We start from the raw sequence: 15,190 nt of genomic DNA, 5'->3' as shown, positions 1-15,190 counted from the left end.
GAGTGAAATCCTGTTATGTTCTGATCTGGGAGGTTTGCAGGTCTAGGTAAGGTAAAACTTTAGCCAACCAATTTATCTTAGGAAACGTGTAAAAGAATGAGAGGTGCACATTGGTACAGAGTATTAAGTCAGGATATTAAAGGAAGGAGACAGTGAAAGGGGATTTGTGAAGGGATGTAGCATAGGCCTTAAGGGAAAGCGTGATGGGTGATCATTAACAGTGTTATACTGAAAAAAGGCATCTGAGTACTCTTCCCAGGGGGCACAAGAAATGATTTGGATGTTTCATTTTCTTTGGCAATTACTGCCTCTGCTCCTTTGTCACAGGCACAGCATTAGATTAAATTACACTTAGAGCGTGGGAGTCAGTCATGTAACATTAATTCAGAAACAAAGAACTGGCAGAACATTTAATTACAGTGGGAACTACTATTACGACACCACCTACAGGCATACCTGGAACTACGTTTAAATGTTGTTACTTTTAAAATGAATTTGTCGGAGATAAAGACAGGAATTTTAAAAGCATATTCAAAAAGGGAATACTACAGCTCACCCAATAATTTGAATATTTAATTGATAAATATGTAATAAAATAAAACTATAATGATGATTACGACCTGGGTCAAATCAACATCAAAACATATATTCTATATTTGAGGATTCTTCCATTCAGTCACTGTGTGTCTGTTTAAAAAGTCAGGTGACCTTCTGATAATGGTTCAATATTAAAGTAAAATATCACCGCTTGAGTGTTATTACTGATTTGTTATTGCTTCAGTCAGATTAGAAACATGGATACCAGTAGTAGACCACTCAGCTCTTTTGAGCCCATTCCACTTTATGCTGTGTCATAGTTCTCCTCTCTTCCCATAACCCTTAAATATATTCAGTGGCTTGGTTCACAACTTTCTGTGATAGAGAATTCCACAACTACCCATTGAGTTAAGATTGTTTCCTCATTAAGGATGGGTAACAAATGCTGGCCTAACCAGTGAGGCCCTCACCCTGTGAACATATAAAAAACAATCTCTGTTCTAAATGGTCTATTCCATGTCTTGAGTCGTGAGTGTGGTGCTGGAAAAGTACAGCAGGTCAGGCAGCACCCGAACAGCGATGTCTTGGGCAAATGCCCTTCATCTGGAATTCCATGTCCTGAGACTTTCCTGATAATGTGACTCCCCAATCAGGAGAGAAATACCCTCCTGCAACTATTCTGCCTAGCCCTGTTTAGAATTTTATATATTTTAATCAGATCTGCTCTCAACGCTTCAAAGTCTTGTGAATAAAAGCCCAGTAGAGCCACTCCTCATTTGTCAGTCCCGCCATCCCTGCTATCGGCCTATTGTACCTGTGCAGTATCCACGGTCTGGCAAATGTATCATTTCTTAGATAAGGAGATCAAAACTGCACACAGTATTCCAGGTGTGGTCTCACCAAGGCCCTGGATAACTGTTCAGAACAAATGGTAACCCATTTAGAACTGAAACAAAGAGATATTTCTTCTGTGAGGATGTGAATCTCTACTCTAGATGACTAAGGAAGTTCAGTCATTAAATATATTCTACAGTGATTGGTAGATTTCTGGTTCTTGAAGCGATCTGAGGAAATGGGGTGGTGAAGGAAAAAAGCATTGAGATGGAGGATGAGCCATGATCATAACGAATGGTGGAGCAAGCTGGTAGGACAAAACGGCTTTCTCCTGCTCCATGATCTAGTTGCGTGATCTATTCCTTTGCCTAGTTTCCAATTTTGTATATTCCAGAAACTGATGGCCAAGGAAGATGTATTCATTTTTACAGCTGAAATGTTTGACTATCAATTGTAAGTCCTTCCAACACAGGTTAATGGTAGGGGGTAAGAGTGGATAGATGTTCCAAATCAATCGTGATGGAAAGGAAACTGGAGCTTCTCCATCACTGTTAATAGCTCCAGGCTACAACATGGAGTATGCATGTTGCCATAGCAACTCAAACTCCTTGGATTGGTGGCGATTGAAGTATTTTGGGGGAACAGTTCGCTAGGTTGGCTGGACACCAAGTGCCAATTTTGTGCTAACAGCACAGGATTCAATTTCTGTTCCAATTAGAGTAGATTCAGGACCTGTTTCTTGCAGGTGGTGGAGGTCATGGTACTGTAGGTTGGAACTGCCTTAAGGCAAAACACCCAACAAGATGAAGGCCCATCTCTTGGCTGGTCTCTTGACTTTGAGCACAGTAGCAATGTGAGATGCCAATCCTTATCACTGTCCATCAGTATCCTCCTTTTTAGAGATTAGATTAAATTCCCCACAGTGTGGAAACAGGCCGTTCGGCCCAACAAGTCCAACCGACCCTCCGAAGAGTAATGTGCCTAACACTACAGGCAATTTAGCATGGCCAATTGACCTGGCCTGCACATCTTTGGACTGTGGGAGGAAACCGGAGCATCCGGAGGAAACCCACGCAGACACGGGGAGAATGAGCAAAATCCACACAGTCAGTAACCCGAGGCTAGAATCAAATCTGGGACCCTGGTGCTGTGAGGCAGCAATGCTAACCACTGAGCCATCATGCCACCCATAATTCTTCATTCACATTCACTCCTTTCACTGTAACCCATGGAAATAAAGGATTCAAATCCCTTAAACAAGTACTTTTAAATTCCCTTTTGCATCCGGCTAACAAATCACGTCAATATTTTTTCAGTTAGGCAAGGCTAGGAAGGAGAACCTGTTTGGGGAGTATCAAGCACTAGGAAGCAAATTGATAAACAGGTCCTTGAGGGTCATAATCTCTGGATTACTGCCCAAGCCATGTGCTAATTGGCACAGGGATAAGACAATTAGGGAAGTAAACACATGACTAAGAGATTAGTATGGGAAAGAGGGTTTCCATTTCTTGGGACATTGGCATCAGTTTTGGAACCTGTACTGAAGGGACAGTCTCCACCTGAACCAATCTGGAACCAGTGTTCTGGCGAAAAGGATAAATAAGGTGGTCACTAGGATTTTAAACTTGAGTCAGGGGAAGACAAAGGAAAAGCAACAGGGAGTATGGAGTCAAGTAGAAAGATAAGCAGCAGATTAGCATGTGTGTAGGGTTTACATTCGAGGCAGATTAGGAATGAAACAAAAAGGAACGATATATTAGATAGATATGATGGAAATTAGTGTTAAGGCGCTTTACTTGAATGCCTGTAGCATTTGTAACAAAGTAGATGAATTAACAGCACAAATCATTGTAAATGATTATGATGTGATGGGCATCACAGAGACATGGTTGCAAGGGATTCAGGACTGGCCGTTAAACATCCAAGGATTAACAACTTATCGAAAAGACAGGTAGAGGGAGCGGAGTTGCCTTGTTAGTTAAGAATGAAATTAAATCTATGGCATTAAATGACATAGAGTCAGATGATATTGAGTCTGTGTGAGTGGAGTTGAGGAATCACAAAAGCAAAAAAACTATAATGGGAGTTCTGTACAGACCTCCCATAAGTGGTCAGGACCAGGATGCAAGATGTACTGGGAAATAGATAGGGCATGTCAGAAAGGTATGGTCATGGTGATTATAGGGGATTTCAATATGCAGATAGACTGGGTGAATAATGTTGCCGGTGGATCCAAAGAAAGGGAATTCATGAAATGCTTACAGGATGACTTTTTGCAACACCTTGTGATGGAGCCCACAAGGAAGCAGGTTATTCTGGACTTGGTGCTATGTAATGAGCCAGACATTATAAAAGATCTTAAAGTAAGGGAACACTTAGGAGGCAGCAGTCATCATATGGTAGAGTTCAGTCTGCAGTTTGAAACAGAGAAGGCAAAATCGGATGTAATGGTGTTGCAGTTTAAATAATGGTAATTACAGGGACATGAGAGATGAGAGAGGAACTAATGGAAATCGACTGGAAGCAGAGCCTACCAGGGAAGACAGTAGAGCAACAATGGCAGGAGTTGCTGGGTGTAATTGAGGACACAGTACAGAGGTACATCCCAAAGAAAAAAAAGATTGTTGGGGGGAGGGCTGGGTGGGGAGAGCAGCGATTAGACAACCATGGCTGACGAAGGAACTCAGGAACTGTATCACGGAAAGAAACAAAGGAGTGGCACAAATAGAAATTGGGCCGTTTCAACTTGATCCAAATTCCCGCTTCAAGCAACTGTCTGTGTGGAGTTTGCACATTCTCCCCGTGTCTGCGTGAATTTCCTCCGTGTGCTCCGGTTTCCTCCCACAGTCCAAAAATGTGTAGGTTAGGTGAATTGGACATGCTAAATTGCCCATAGTGTTAGGTGAATGGGTAAATGTAGGGGAATGGGTCTGGGTGGATTGCTGTTCGGAGGGTTGGTGTGGACTTATTGGGCCGAAGGGCCTGTTTCCACACTGTAAGAAAAGTAATCTAATCTAATCGTAATCTTATCTGATGCAGGAAGGCGAGTGATAGGAGATAAGAAAATAACTGAAGAACTTAATAAGTACTTTATGTCAGTCTTCACAGTGGAAGACATGAGTAATATCCCAACAATTAAGGAGAGTCAAGGGGCAGAGTTGAGTATGGTGACCATTACAAAGGAGAAATTACTTGAAAAGCTAAAAGGTGCAAAAATTGATAAATCTTCTGGCTCAGATGGACTACATCCCAGAGTTCTGAGGGATGTGGCTGATTAAATAGCGGAAGTGTCAGTTGTAATCTTTCATAAATCACTGGAGTCAGGGAAAGTCCCAGATGATTGGAAAATTGTTGTTGTAAGCCCTTGTTCAAGAAAGGATCAAGACAAAAGATGGAAAATTATAGGCCGATTAACCTAACCTCGGTTATAGGTAAAATTCTAGAATCCATCGTTAAGGATGGTATTTCTAAATTGTTGTGCCTGACAAACCTGTTAGAATTCTTTGAGGAGGTAACAAGTAGGTTAGATCAGGGAAACCCAGTGGATGTTATCTACCTCGACTTCCAAAAGGCCTTTGATAAGGTGCCTCACAGGAGGCTGCTGAGTAAGGTGAGGATTCATGGTCTTGGAGGTGAGTTACTGGCATGGATTGAGGATTAGCTGACAGAAGGCAGAGAGTTGGGATAAAAGGGGTTTTTTTTGGTCTGGCAGCTGGTGACAAGTGGTGTGTGTGTATATATATGTGTATATATATATATATATATATATATATATATATATATATATATAATGATCTGGATGAAGGGACTGGGGGCATTCTGGCGAAATTCGCTGATGATACGAAGTTAGGTGGACAGGTAGGTAGTTCTGAGGAGGTGGGGAGACTACAGAAAGATTGAGATAGTTTAGGAGAATGAATTTCATCAGCCATTTCTTGGACCAACATAAGCAAATGCGAGGTCTTACACTTTGGGAAAAAGAACACAAGCATGGACTATTTTATAAATGGTGAGAAAATTCATAAAGCCAAAGTACAAAGGAAGCAGGGAGTGCTAGTACTGGATTCTCAAAAGATTGACTTGCAGGTTGAGTTTGTGGTTAAGAAAGCAAATGTGCTGTTGTAATTTATCTCAAGAAGTTTGGAATGTAAAAGCAGTGATGGGCTACTGAGACTTTATAAAGCTCTGGTTAGGGCCCGTTTAGAATATTATGTCCAGTTCTGGCCCCCACACCTCAGGAAAGACATACTGGCACTGGAGTGTATCCACAGAGATGCACACAGATGATCCCTGGAATGATAGGCCTAGCATACAATGAATGGCTGAGGATCCTGGGATTGTATTCATTAGAGTTTAGAAGGTTGAGGGGAGATCTAATAGAAACTTACAAGACAATGCATGGCTTAGAAAGGGTGGATGCTGGGAATTTGTTTCTGTCAGGCGAGAATACTAGGACTCGTGGGCACAGCCTTAGAATTAGAGGGGGTAAATCTAGAATGGAAATGAGGAGACATTTCTTCAGCCAGAGAGTGGTGGGCCTGTGAAATTCATTGTCATGGAGTGCAGTGGAGCCTGGGAAATTAAATGTCTTCAAGGCAGAGATTGATAAATTCTTAATCTCACAAAGAATTAAGGGCTACGGGGAGAGTGCGGGTAAGTGGTGTTAAAATGCCCATCAGCCATGATTGAATGGTGGAATGGACTCGTTGGGCTAAATGGCCTTACTTCCACCCTATTTCTTATGGTCTTATGATCTTATAGATCTTCTCAATCAAACTCTTCCAAAGGCCTTTGATACAATAGACTCCATGAAAACTTATCCTGTTTTTTCTCACCCTGGTTTTTTCTAAAGTTAAGGCCCTCATCTCCACTCTCAAGTCAGAAGAATGCAAACTTGAACAGAAATGGAGGATAAGTGGTTTAGTCGTTTATTGTTGGATCTGGCTGGGCCTCATAAAGCACTGTTGGATCCTTCCTTTCATCTGCCTCCAAACTTTCCATTGCTCCAGGTTCACATTGAAATGGGAATAGAATCCAGTCCTGCTCTTATATCAAAACATAAAATGCTGGAAAACAGACTTTGCAGATGAAGTGGCATTTGTGAAAAAACGAACGTTAATGTTTCCAGTTTGTAACCTTACACCAGAATTAGAAACAGTTTGAAACACAAAGGGTTTCATAAGAGGTGGTGAGGATAGGGACAGAAGGAATGTGAAAAACAGAAGGGATTGAGTAACAGAAATTTACCCCTCTGGGACAAAAGTGAATAGAAATGGGGCAGGAAATGAGCTGAAAGCAGATCTTCTTGTGGTATTGGAGCTTTTGCCTGCCAGCTGGTGAGAAACCCACACTCTTCCTTCTTAGAAAAGGTCAACAGAACTACACACAGTATCAGGCAGCAGCGAAGCCATCTGCAGGCTGCCCCTGGAATCAGGACCCTGTGGACAAAGGTATGGTCCAGTGAAGGCTGATGCATGATTGGAGCAGCTTGAGTGTCCAACAGTGTCACTGAATAGTGGGTGGTTGCTGCCGGAACGATACCAACCCACAGATGCCAGAGCCCTAGGATTATCGAAGATCCAAGCTTCATATAAATGATGTGGTGAGGGGGACTTGTGGGGGAGGGAGGTCAGAAGCAATAGCAGCTCGTTGATCCTCATTACAAACACCCTGATGTTCCAATGTCAATTTCATGGATCATTGCCTTTGATCACGGAGCCCCTCCCACCCCCACTACCAAAGTGACAAGTGGCCCACACAGTTTGACCTGTTGTGCACAGTGCATGTTCATCGTTCTATTTGAACCCAGGGTAATCCCAGCAGCAGTGGGCTTAGATCCTCAAGTGACCCTAATTGGTCACTTAAGGGCCTCCATTGACAGTGAAGTATAATGAGTAACTGCAGTGAGAGAAGATTTCACCGAAAGGAATAGACTAGATGCTGGTTTTAAAAAATATAACCTGGAGTAAGCAAAGAAAAGGAAACAAAGTGGGGTATGGAGTTTATGGTTTGAAATTAGTGCTAAGTCCAGAAATCTATAAAGTGCCTGATTGAAAGATGAAGGGGTGTTCCTCAAGTTTACATTCTGTTCTGTTGGCATGGTGTATTGGACTGTAGCATGTGAGAATATTAAGTCAGTAAGAGAGCAAGAAGGAAAATTTAAAATCAACGGCATCCTGCTTCTTTTCACCACTACAAATATCTGCTACAGCCCCCTTCCTCAGACTGTTCCACCTTCATCTTCATCAACTGTGTGGAGCTCATGAACATTTTCGTTCAGGAGTTTAAGATATTTGATTGGGTTGCCTCTGTCACTGCCTCTGTTCCCTTAAAGCAGTCATATAACCATTCAAACTGCTGCAGCTAAACACTATTTCATGGAAATGGTTACAGTCAGTAAGGAGAGGAAACCTTTCAGTGTCACTAGACTGCATACAAAATCTCTCATATCCAAATTGCAGAGGGTAATTCATGTGTTACTCAGTCAGCATGTTTTGCTTTATATTTAGACAATAGGAAATCCATTCCCTAATCCAATTGTGTTTGACTAACTCTACCCAATCTACAGATTAATTGGAGTAACCGATATGACAGTAAGGCTATTGTGCTTATTACTAAATGCAGCCATATTGTGTTAGAACCAAATGTGCAAGCTAATGAAAGCTTTATTTCACAGTTGCACTTGTAATTCACCAATGAATTAATGCAAATATATATTGTACTTGGGTTAGTTAGTAGTAGCATGAAAATATTAGTGATTTTATCCAGTAATAATTAAAGCTTTGTCTTGCTTTGATACTTATTATTCAGTGGGAATCAGCGGGCATTGATGAGAATCTGTGGCTAGTAATTGGCAATCAAATCTTTTTTTGTTTGCTCCTGCAGTCGTGTTGTGATTATTTGCACTCTATATGAATTCTTCTTTGAGAGACATCTGTGGCCATATGCTTCATAGAATCTCTCCACCTATTTTAATTAATAGAATTGCTCCCTACACCTTTTATTTTTTTAAAATGCATTTATATTTTTATTCCATGAATTAATTCCTTAGGTCCCCATTTCTAAATGAATGGTTTTTAAATGCACTGTGGTGACACGATTTTTAAATCTGAAAGTTGCACTGTCATGCAAATACAGTTTGTCAAATCTCTTTTAAACACAAAAGTTCTCAAGGACATAAAGACTCTAAGTATTGGGCAAAGAACCATTAAAAAGTGGTGCCAAATGTTCACAGGTGACATGTACATTGAGAGAATAGAAGTCTTTTCTGTGAATGAACTCAGCTATTCTATGATATTGTCCTCTCAGCATAATATAATGTGTGCACACACTATCTCACACTGCACAGGGGGAAGCCAGCTATATGGCCAGAGCCTATTTCTTGGTCTGCAGCGATGACCTTGTCATGGGAACCAAGGTGAAGTAGTGTCATCTGTCATAAATGCGATTGGTAACAACCTTAATACATTTGTGGGGCTGATTTGTGACATTCCACAAAGGTTCCCTGGTAGCCCCTTGGAAGGAGGTGATCACATACAAACCCAGTGGAGCTCTGACCACGGTGGCTACTCATTCCTTCAGGTCACAGGACCCACTCCAGCAGTTGGCATAGTTTTGTGACAGTGTTCCAGGTCAACCTCAGTCTACACCTCACTCATCCGGAGGAAATGGAATTGATAACAAGATTCCAGGCCTTCTGTATCTCCTGCCCATCCTGCAGCCTGTTCATGTGGAAGTTGTTCAGCATCCACTAGGGGTTGCAGCTGGTGCAGGCCTTGCTTACACATCTGTTTTTCTATTTCTCCTGTGCCTGGTTGCAAGGAGAGCTCCTACTTGTGACTGGGTTTTTTAGTCATGCTTGCAAAGAATCGGTTTGCTGAACATAAACGGAACAGACACTTAGTAATGTGGACAGTCAACATTCACACCACTTAAAAGTGACATTTTACCATACTCCTCCATTCAGTGAAACATGGAACCATTCTGACAAGGCGAGCTATGGAAAGACTGTCCTGTCCTGAAACTTTGACATTGCTCATTATTCTGATGAATACAGTGTCAGTCATGTTGCAGAGAGACAGCAGGACATTGCATGTGCTGTATAAATGCTGAATCTTGTCCTTTTAGTCCCACATGAGAGTTGAATGAAGCTTGTAGCTAATTAGTACTGGTTATGCACGTGGACATACTTGGATATCTTGTTCAGTCCTTTGTGTGAAATAGCTTCTTCTGAATTCACCATTTCAAATGTCTTCTTTTTTAATATAGATCATTTTTGAGAGTATTGACATCTTCTCTGCTGTTTTGTTCTCCTTCACTAATTTTGTCACTTGCGTTGGGCCAACCTCCTAATTAGCTCTTTGCCAATGAGGAAAGGGTAAGCAGTCAGTAAATTTGTTTATGCCATGTTAATAAATATTTATATGTGAGCAATGATAATAAAGTAAGAAAAGACGTTGAGCAAAATGACTTCTCTGGATTCAGATCAAAGAAACAATTATAATATAGCAAGTGAAACTAATGCTGTTTTTGGCAGTAGTTCTATTTGTGCAGTCATAGCATGTGACTTTTTAAAAATTGTATCATTCCTGCCAGCATTGTAAGAGCACCATCACTGCAATGACTTTAGCAATTAGACAAAACAATCTCTTTTTGTTCTCCCAACTCAGTTAGTAAGGAGCAACAAATCTGTCCTTGATACATACCAGCAGTCTTTGTTTTTTCTCAAGGTTTCCATTCTTGTTTCAATAAATTAATAATTATTTCAAACATAGCCTTGCTTTAGCTTCATACTTTAGCATTTTAGTCCTCACTTAGCTGTGAGCAGTTTGAGATTATATATATATCCTTGCATTCTCACCAAAGCAGTTAGTGTTCTGGCTACTGCATAGCTGACCATCTTTGATCAAGGTTACTTGGGCATTGTATATGTTGAGCTCAAGCCAGATCCACTGAGTTACTGCCAAAAGGCAACTTTTATTCTTTATTTTTTAACATAAAATTCAGCTACTTGACTTGAGATCCAGCAAAACATCAGGTGGCCAATGGATTAAAAGGTTGAAAGATAATTATCAGCATCCTCTGAAGCAATGTCTTTGTACCACCATGTTCAAAGAGTAGAATCTTCCATTGTATACTTAGATATGGATTGTAATTTTTAAATCGATTATACCAAAGTATATAACTTCAGGTCGGCTTTTGCAGCCTCCTGCTGTTGCCTGTGGATCATAATTCTAGAGGTGATTGCTTTGATGAAAAGGCTAATTCTTATTTATTATTGTTCATTCTTTAATGGCACGTTCTTAAGAGAAATCATTCTCTAAAGCCCTGCAGGTGATTTCTGTTCTGTGTGCTAAAGTAGATAGAGGATCCTGTATCTAGTATTTCTTCTTCCACACAGCACATAGATTACTTAAAGGCTGAGCTTTCAAAAGTTATACTTCATTTTTCCGAAGGATATTTCTTTTTTAGGGGTGGAGAATAATACAAGGGAGACATCTATGGGTGATTCCTCAACATTTATAACACTGAGCAATTATCATCTTTTGATTCAATTTTGCTACAGACTTGGCTAGTGACAAGTGATTATTTTCCTTGGTGATTTCTACACAGAAGATAATAGATATTATGTTTTAGTTCTAACTGTGGATTCAATGCTATCAATTGAGTTCAAATCAATTTTGCACTATTTTTGAGCACGGAGCTGCTCCTAACATGGAATCTGCCGAAAGCAGTGTTGTTGAAGTGTAAGTGAGTTTGCAGTGGTGCTGTTGTTGGCATGGAATCCCACAACTTAAGCGTCATCACTGTAATGGAATACATAAAGGGCTACATGTATTTTGCTGGTAATTCTGTATGGTGCAATTGTCTTTGGCCTGCTCCAGTCATGTAACCTATACTGTGGAATATCCTCACTACCGGCAGCTGTCTAATAAACAGTTCTGCTGAATATAGAGTGTAGGTATCATTTTATTCTAAATGTGGTGTATAGAAGTGGGGATAAGGTCAAATTTTGAAGAGTTTATATGGAAGCACAGCTACTAAAAGAAGAATACAGAAATGTTAAGAGCTGCTGAAAACTGCTTAAAACCACTGACCCCATTTGAAGGCAGGTCCTGCCTTAGCTACAAGTCAGTTTGCTTGATTGGCAGCTAAAACTGAAAGGTGCCTGACCTGCTGTGCTTTTCCAGCACCACGTTTTTCTAATCTCCAGCATTTGCAGTTCTCGCTTTTTCTCTTAAAAGAGAATCGTAACCAATGCTGTGACTACAACCAAGGGCTTTTGCCCAAAACATCGATTTTCCTGCTCCACGGATGCTGCCTGACTGGCTGTGCTTTTCCAGCACCACTCTAATCTAGACTCTAGTTTCCAGCTTCTGTAGTCCTTGTTTTTACCTGTGACTACAACCAGTCCACATGAAAAAGTCAAGATGGATATTGGACTTAAGACAATTCCAGAGGTTTTGGGTGGGCGTAGTTGCAAACGTTCAGTGATAGGGAGGTCATTTTAGAGATTCCAAGGGAGATGTAACAAGAGAAGGATACCATATTGAATACTGCCCAGGAGATGATGACACCCCACCTCACCACTCAAGATTTCCCAAAATCCATGGCTGTACCCTCTTCTTGTCCAGCAGAAGCCTGCATAGTTTAGGTTTTGGGCTGCTCACCTTGCAGTTGTTTTTCCCAAGAGACCAGTAGTTTGCAACAGAGGCAGAATTATGCCATTATATTGCAATGAGGTCTGCTTAATGCCTCAATATATCAAATGAAAGGCATCCTGCTTTTTGCTGTACTCCATAACTGATCCAGTGATGGAAGAGAAGGTAGCAAAATGACTTGCTTTATTTCACATGTCCCCCATTCTTATTAATAGACCAATGGGCATCAGTAAAATTCAGCCCCATATGTTATCTGCTTATTCATAATGCTCCAATTGGGATTATGGTGAATGATATCATGAATCATTTCCTGTGATGATGCATATAAAACTGTTTACATGTTTAGAAGTATGTTACTCAGTCTGTTAAACTAGCTGCACTGCAATGCATTATAACAAGATCTCCATTTCTTAAGTAGAAAGAATCACACACACTATAAGCTATGTACTTAATGGAATTGGGTAACTTTTTGATGAGTGTTCCCATATGTATTGACACCCATATTAATTATTCAAGTGTCTCTGAAATATACAAGTGGTGTGCAGACTTGTTCAGATCTGGTGACAGTAGAACTTCCTCTGAAAATGTCACCCTTTGTTCTCATGATTCATGGGCTAACAATTAACTTGCGCTGCCATCTTTCATAACTGCACTCTCTGGACTTGAATAAGCACATATTCTCAACTCTGCACAAATATTGGGTATGAAGCTATTTGATAATTATCTCCATAATAATCAATTCCTCCTCAACATCTCTCCATTCATATTGGTCAGTGTACAACTGTGGCTCACTACAAATCCTTGATATCTCTACAGAGATCCATGTCCACTCTTGGGTTGGGATCACCCTGACCTTTTGCCCACCCTTCAGAGGAGGCAAGTCCACACCTCTTTGTCGTGTGTGGTTTTCATTTCCTCTAACCTTTTTTAATGCTTGTCTTTCTTTGACTGACAGCAGTCTGATCAGGCAATGGTCTAGAGGAATTGACTTGACTTGCCTCTGAACATAAGCACTTTTGGGAATGGGAATCCTATATCTAGTAGTGTGGCTCATATGTGCAACATCACAATATGAATACATTTCATAATCAATGACTTTATTGCCAGCACCACTCTTTCTTTGTGCTAGATGACGATCTTATTAATGTGTTGATAATGAAACATAAGGTGGGGGAGGAATATCAAAGTGATCTTAAATGGCGTGGAGCGTTGTGGGGTTGAGTTTGTGGGGGATGAGGTTAGGAATTGGATTGTTGTGTTGAAGGTGAGTTATGTGTTTTGCAAACCTGACCTTTGTGTGAAAGGACAAAAATATCAGGCAAATTTGCACATGGGTCAGGTTTGCATTTTGGAGGGTACAAAAGTTCATGGGCAGATTTCACTGTAAAATCCAAACCTTGGTGTTGTAGGCTGTCAGGAGTTGGCACCGCAGAGGAAAGTTAAGGACCAGTGAATGCCTAATCAAATTGTTCATTTCTATATTAAATTTCTGTCCTGTAATGGTTCTGTGAATGTCAGTGCTGTATAAACAATGCCACAGGGTAGTTTTCACACTGTGGCCTTATCCAGTGATCTCAGAATGGGTGTCAGGAATTATCAGCAACTCCAACATTTCAGTATTTCAGGAGTGTAAATGATGGAAAACTTAGTGGAAATGCTGCAACCCCCAGTTGAACTTTCGTTAATGAGCAGGCACAGTTTGCATTGTTAGAATTAGCCTGGAAACCAATGGGGAGATGGTAGCATTGTGAAGTGTTCTGAGTTGAATTCTGCCTTTGGCAGCTAAGATCTACCTAAATGTCAATGTTGGTGAGAGACTGTGACCGTGACTTATAATCCGTTTAAGACTTGATAGATGCTACTTATCTTTTGTAATCAAGAATGCCAAACAACAAATTAAACAACATTAAATAAGTACTACATTAAAAAAAATATAAAAGATTCATTCAGAGTCAACAATACAAAAAAGGAAGCATGGACGCTTGTTCAGTATGCATCAGTTAAAGTCTTGTAAAGCTGTATAATCGAAATTTAAGTGCTTCAATCCCTATTAACTCATGACACTAATTTGGAATTAACAAAGTGGCAGGAAGAAATGTCAAAAACAGCAGCAAAAGATGTAGGTTCTTGTGCAATAAATATGAAATGTTATTTATTAGACCACTACCCCTAATCAATGGTTTTGTTAATAATGTGAAGCCTAATAAAACTGCTATTTTCCTAACAGTAAAAGTATGCATGAAACAGCTTCTCAATTAATTAGGCTGTTATTGAATCAATCAGTGTTTGCAATAGCTTTGTGCATTTCGTTGTTTCTGACCACTGAATCTATGTTGTTTAGCAATTATCAAACAGTACTATGTTTTTAAAGTTCACATTTGAAAAACAACACCAGCCAGTGTATTTTTGGGCTGAATTATTTCCATGGCAGATGAAAGTGATACATTTGTATAAGTGTATCTTTTAAATCATCTTTTTCATCATTTCAATTGTTCATCTGTTTTCCTATTTCTGTTATAAATGTTTTATATCAGCTGTTTGTTTTTCAACATACTGCAAGCAGTATTGTTATTAACTATTCTTATAATTTTTCAAAGGTGGTATGAGATTGTATTGAAGTTATATCAGAAGAGATGAGTTTGCCTTCATATCAGTGAACAAGAACCTTTTATTAACTAGATATGCTCTACACCGAAATGGGTAGGTGAAAGCATTCATAGAAGCACACAGGCTCAGTCCTAAAACCAAGTTTGTCTAGATATCAGCAGGCATCACTGATATGACCAGTTTATGAACACAATGGATCTGAATCATTATCCTATGCCTTCTGTAAAATCCTTTCTTCTATCCATTTAAAATCTGTCTTTTGTTGCTAACATTTAATTACATAGATGCATCAACACATAACGATTTACCGTGCTCTCAGTTTCACTTCCTCCATCACCAAGTCTTCTTTTTAAACATTGTTCTCAGCCTATCTTGTGGCAGGATGGGGTGTTGCTGGTTCACATTCTGTTGGTGGGAAGACAGGGTCTTGTGCAGGCTGGTGCATAAGTGGACACGATAGCTGACACTGAGCTGTACCCATCAGCTCTCAGTCTCTGTGAGCAGGCATCATTAATGATATGTCCCATGACTTAACCAGTAAAGGTATTAAC

The sequence above is a fragment of the Hemiscyllium ocellatum genome, chromosome 1 (assembly GCF_020745735.1).
Source record: "Hemiscyllium ocellatum isolate sHemOce1 chromosome 1, sHemOce1.pat.X.cur, whole genome shotgun sequence".
NCBI lineage: Eukaryota > Metazoa > Chordata > Chondrichthyes > Orectolobiformes > Hemiscylliidae > Hemiscyllium > Hemiscyllium ocellatum.
This window is presented reverse-complemented; position numbering follows the sequence as displayed.